The sequence below is a fragment of the Balaenoptera acutorostrata genome, chromosome X (genome assembly GCF_949987535.1).
Source record: "Balaenoptera acutorostrata chromosome X, mBalAcu1.1, whole genome shotgun sequence".
Taxonomy (NCBI): Eukaryota; Metazoa; Chordata; class Mammalia; order Artiodactyla; family Balaenopteridae; genus Balaenoptera; species Balaenoptera acutorostrata.
The window spans coordinates 47,951,542-47,955,987 of record NC_080085.1 but is presented as its reverse complement, the minus strand read 5'-3'; positions in this window follow the sequence as shown (position 1 = coordinate 47,955,987).

Below are 4,446 nucleotides of genomic sequence, written 5' to 3'. Positions count from 1 at the left end.
TTTATCCCCCACCTTATAGGTTGGGCTGGTTGGAGGGCTGACCCCTCACAAAACCCTCTTGGAGAGCTAAACATGCAACTGGAGGCTAGGCTGCTCGTGGATCTGGGGCTTCCTCGGTGGTGGTGGGGATGATGATTTCTTTACCAGTCCACAACAGAGCTCAGCAGCAAGACATCCCTGCAGTGGGCTGCAGGTCACACATCTTCCTCCCACCCAAGCCCACAGATCCTCGCTTGGGTGGCAGCAGGAGTAGGGGGAACAGTGATGAGCCTTCTGAGTCTCTGGAAGGGTCTAGGGATAGAATAGAGGAAAGAAGACAACACACAAGCCTGGCTGGTGCTGAGGTGTGGTAAGCACTGCCTGTTCACACAAAGGGAAAGTAAGGTACCTCTTGGTAGGTTGCTGCTGTGGGGCATTTCTGGGCAGACTGTGAGTTGGAATCCCTTGAACTGAAGCACTCTGGCTGGGACCCGTCATTGTGTGACCATGTCTCACCCAGCACCAGCATTTGAACTCCATGATTCAAAAGAGTTCTGGTATCATTTATTCATAGCCTGCATCCTCAAGAGCTGCTATATCAGGGGTATACCAGCAAACTCCTTTTCTGCTGTCTAGAAGACATTATACCCCATAAAAATATTAGCCACCTCTTCTGGGGGAGCATACTCCATCAGACAAAGGCCCAGGCAGTGTCAGGGCCCCTCAGAAAGGGACTAGGGTAAATGATGGCAACAGAAACACAGTATCTTACTTTACCAGGGGTTGTTTGGGTTATGCATAGGACCTCAGTTCCAAGCAGCCTGCCTGAGACTGGACATGTTTGAAGGGAATGGGTGTTAGATTGCAGGCTTTGCCCCCCACCCCAAACTTCCACATCATCTATGGATCCACAGCCACATCTTAGCCTTGCCTCTCTTGCTGTCACCCTATTCAAATCCTGAGACTGGAACCGTGTGATGGCCTGATAGGCCCTTGGTTGCAGGATGGTTGGCAGGGAAGTGCAGACCACTTCTGCATTCTGTGGCAGCCAGAGGAGAGAATTACATACTGCTTGAGCACAAACTGTACCAGACCCTGGAAACCTGTTACCTCCTTTAGCCTTCAATACAGCTCTGCCAGTAAGAGGTTAGTCTCCCCATATGAAAGATAAGTAGGCTCAAAGTTGTCAGGAAGTACCCAAGACAACATATTAAGTGGTGGTGCCAGGATTGGAACCCAGGTGTGATAAAAACATTATGCAGGCCCTTTCCTCTGCATTGTACTGCCTCCTTAACATTAAGCACCTACGGTGTGCCAGCCTCTGTTATCAAGTCTTTTAAATACATTCTCTTTTTTTGGCTTTAAAAAATAGGGCCTTGATAAAATTCCACTCCAAATACTTTTTAATGGGGTCCAACTTACTTCAGACTATCCTATCAAAGTCTCCTGATAGATAATAGTGCTACAATGAAAAATTGCATACCAGGACAGCTACTGCCATTTTATAACCATATGGCAATTCATAATTTAACTTTAAAAATATTTTCTAGTACTCCTAAGAGGTACTGGTAACTACTAGGAATAAGAGGTATCTCGTTGAGTAAGAAACATCATGGGAACAAAATTTGGCCCAAGTCAAACATAAGAACTAAAGTAGTCATGTCAGGATAAGAATTTGGGATTCCAGATTTCTACAGCATATCACAAGTTTTTTTTTTTAAAATCATTTATTTATTTATTTATTTATTTATTTATGGCTGAGTTGGGTCTGTTGCTGCGTGTGGGCTTTCTCTAGTTGCTGTGAGCAGGGGCTACTCTTCGTTGTGGTGTGTGGGCTTCTCATTGCAGTGGCTTCTCTTGTTGCAGAGCATGGGCTGCAGGTGCGCAGGCTTCAGTAGTTGTGGCATGCGAGCTCAGTAGTTGTGGCCCGCGGGCTCTAGAGCGCAGGCTCAGTAGTTGCAGCGCACAGGCTTAGTTGCTCCGCGGCACGTGGGATCTTCCTGGACCAGGGCTCGAACCTGTGTCCCCTGCATTGGCAGTCGGATTCTTAACCACTGCGCCACCAGGGAAGCCCTATCACAAGTTTTTTACAATGCTATTTTTCGAGTCTTTTCCCTCTTGCCTTTTTTTTTTTAAAGTATAATTTATATACAATAAAGTTCACCCTTTATAGTGTAAGTTCTGTGAGTTTGGACAAATGTATACAGTAGTGAACTGCCATCACTATCAAGGTATAGTTTACATCACCCCCAAAACTCTTGGAACTCTTTGTAGTCAACCCCTACCCCCACCCTCAGATTCCGGGAGCCCCCGATCTTTTTTCTGTCCCTATAGTTTTGCCTTCATGTGAATGTCATGTAAAAAGAATCATACAGCATGTAGGCTTATTTTATGCCTATAGGCATAGAATAAAATAACGTCTGGTGTACTTAGAATAAGATAACCTCTGGTGTACAGTTCTATAAGCTTTGACAAATGCATAGAGTTGTGTAACCAACACAATCAAGGTAAAGAACAGATCCATTACCCTCTGCCCTCCCCCATCAAATTCATCCCTGCTACTTTATAGTAAAAACCTCCCTACCTCTTAACTCCTGGCAACCCTGATTTGTTCTTTGTCCCTATAGTTTTATCTTTTGGAGAATGTCATATAGATGGAATTATACAATACGTAGCCTTTGGAGACTGGCTTCTTTCTCTAAGCACATTTGAGATTCATCTACATTATTGGGTTTATCAATAGTTCCTTATCTGAGTTACACTCCATTGTATGGATGTACCACCATTAGTTTATCCATTCCCCAGTTGAAGGGACATTGGGTTGTTTCCAGGTTTGGGTGATTACAAATAAACCTGCTGTAAACATTTGCATGGATTTTTTTATGTTTTCATTTCTTTAAATACTTAGAGTTGGTTTGCTAGGATATATGGTAAGTATATGTTTAACAGTCTCAGAAACTGCTAAACTTTCTCAAAGTAGCTCTACCATTTGGCATTCCCATCAGTGTGTGAAAATTCTCCACACCTTTTCCAGCAGCTGGCATTGTCAGTTTTTTGACATTAGCTAATCTAGTAGGATATAGTGGTATCTCATTGTAGTTTTGGTTTGCATTTTTCTACTGACTAATGATTTGAGAGTATTTTCATGTGCCATCCAAATATCTTCTTTGGTAAAATGTTCAACTCTCTTGCACATTTTGTATTGGGTTGCTCATTTTATTGTTGAGTTTTGAGAATTCTACATATAATTGGATAAAAATTCTTTATCAGATATATGTATGTTTTGTAACATTTTTTCCTCAGTCTGTGGCTTGTCTTTTCATTCTTTAAAAAGTGTCTTTTTTTCATTCTGAAAAAGCTTTTCATTTATGGCCACACAGCATGCGGGATCCTAGCTCCCCAACCAGGGATTGAACCCGTGACCCCTGCAGTGGAAGCCCAGAGTCTTAACCACTGGACTACCAGGGAAGTCCCCTGAAAAAGCTTTTAAAACATTTAAAATTTTAAAAAATATTGTGGTAAAATACATATAAAATTTACCATCTTAACCATTTTTAAGTATAGAGTGGCATTAAATACATTCACATTTGTGCAACCATCACCACGATCCATCTTCAGAACTCTTTTCATCTTGCATAACTGAAAGTCTACCATCTAAACACTAATTCATCCTCCCCCCAGCCCCTGACAACCACCATTCTACTTTCTGCCTCTGAATTTGATTACTCTTGGTACCTCATATAAGTGAAATCATACAGTATTTGTCCTTTTGTGACTAGCTTATTTCACTTAGCATAATGTCTTCAAGGTTCATACATGTTGTAGCATGTGGCAGAATTTCCTTTTTAAGGCTAAATAATATTCCATTGTAGTGTACACCATATTTTGTTTATCCATTTACCCATTGATGGACACTTAGGTTGCTTTTACCTTTTGGCTATTGTGAATAATGCTGCTTTAAGTATGGGTAAACAAATATCTATTTGAGCCCCTGCTTTTAATTCTTTAGGGTATATACCCAAGAATGGGATTGCTGGATCATATGGTAACTCATTTTTAATTTTTTGAGGAACTGCCCTACTATTTTCTGTAGAGACTGCACCATCTTATGTTCCCAACAACAGTGCTCTAGGATTCCAGTTTCCCCTCATCCTCACTAACACTTTTTCTTTTCTTCCTTTCTCTTTCTTTCCCTTCCTTTCCTCCCTCCTTCCCTCCCTTCCTTCTTTTTCTTTCATCATCCTAAAGGGTGTGAAGTGATATGTGATTTTGATTTGTATTTCCCTAATGATTAGTGATGTTGAGCATCTTTTCTTGTGCTTATTGGTCATCTGTATATCTTCTTCACCCATTAAAAAATTTCTTTTTATTGTTGAGTTGTAGAAGTTCTTTATATATTCTGCATATTAACTCCTTATCAGATATGATTTGCAAATATTTACTCCCACCTCCTGGATTGCCTTTTCA